Raw genomic sequence first — 1223 nt, 5'->3', positions numbered from 1 at the left:
GTGTCGCACACAAAAGAATTTCTAGTCTCAAGTGGTATTACAATTGTGTTCCAAGTTTTCATACCTCACAATATATTTCCAATATGCATGGAATAGCCATTACAAAAACGGTGATTGATTTTTTTTTCCCCAAAAAAAGTGTGAGTGTGTAATAATCACCAAGTAGTCAACCAAGTAACAATTTATCTATTTGTCTTTCAATATCTGCAGTTTTTATATTGATTTTTCTTTTTATACTATTTTTGTTTGTATTAGGCCAAGGCTTATAAATTTGTATTAACAAATTTTAAGATTTTTGTCTTAAATTTTACCCCAGTTATATATGCTTCCTGAAATTCATCAACAGTACACCTGATGCCCCTCCACCACCACCACTTCTTTTTAAATAGCTCATTCACTGTTCATTCCTATGCATTATTCTATGTACTGTTCATGCACTTTTGGTTACTTTTTCTGAGCACTGTATGCAATAAGTTCATTATTATATGTTCTTACTGAGAAAGTGCTTCCACTCAGTTTTGCAAATTGCTGTGTTGCTTATAAAGTCTGGTGTACTGCTTTCTGATTCACTGCTCATTACTAAATGCTTCTCCTTTCAGCAAGATATAATGTTGGTATATAGCTAGCTAACTAGTTCTAAGGAGCAGGGGCCATTGTCGTTGCAATCGAAAGGACAGAATACAGAAATAGCACTTCTGAAGTCCATTGGTTGGAGAATGTTGGTGAGAGAGATCTCCCCAAATCTCTGGAGAGAAAGCTGATTGGAACACTGTGTCAAGACCCATTATGATAAACATACAAAAATAAACAAAATAGTCTAGAACTAATCAAACAAATATCTGTTATTTATATATTCATATATTCATTCATTTAAATCTATTTTTCAGACATAGACCATTTAAGATGTGTTCCCGCATTGGAAATCTCAAATGACACTATGGCCTGTTCCTTTCATCACTGTGGTATTTTCTAATGACAGGTAAAAAAAAAATTAATTTTTTTCTTCCATTTTTATTTTTAATTCTTTGACAAAGGCGTAGGAGTGGCTGTGTGGTAAGTAGCTTGCTTACCAACCACATGGTTCCGGGTTCAGTCCCACTGCGTGGCACCTTGGGCAAGTGTCTTCTACTATAGCCTCGGGCCGACCAAAACTTTGTGAGTGGATTTGGTAGACGGAAACTGAAAGAAGCCCGTTGTATATATGTATGTATATATATATATAT

The 1223-nt window shown here is 34.8% G+C and overlaps 1 protein-coding gene across 4 annotated transcripts in view; it reads left to right on the top strand.

Annotated features, from left to right (window-relative positions):
• LOC106881662 (uncharacterized) overlaps positions 1–1223 on the top strand; it is a 109127-nt gene that overhangs the window by 57520 nt on the left and 50384 nt on the right. For all 4 annotated transcript variants that reach the window (XM_052967383.1, XM_052967382.1, XM_052967384.1 and 1 more), the window contains one exon: positions 888–979. The gene's annotated coding sequence lies outside the window, so the exon portion shown is untranslated. The remainder of the gene's footprint in view (positions 1–887; positions 980–1223) is intronic.

Source organism: Octopus bimaculoides, chromosome 4, assembly GCF_001194135.2.
Source record: "Octopus bimaculoides isolate UCB-OBI-ISO-001 chromosome 4, ASM119413v2, whole genome shotgun sequence".
Lineage (NCBI taxonomy): Eukaryota > Metazoa > Mollusca > Cephalopoda > Octopoda > Octopodidae > Octopus > Octopus bimaculoides.
The sequence above is the reverse complement of the archived record's forward strand: the minus strand, read 5'-3'. Positions and strand labels throughout refer to the sequence as shown.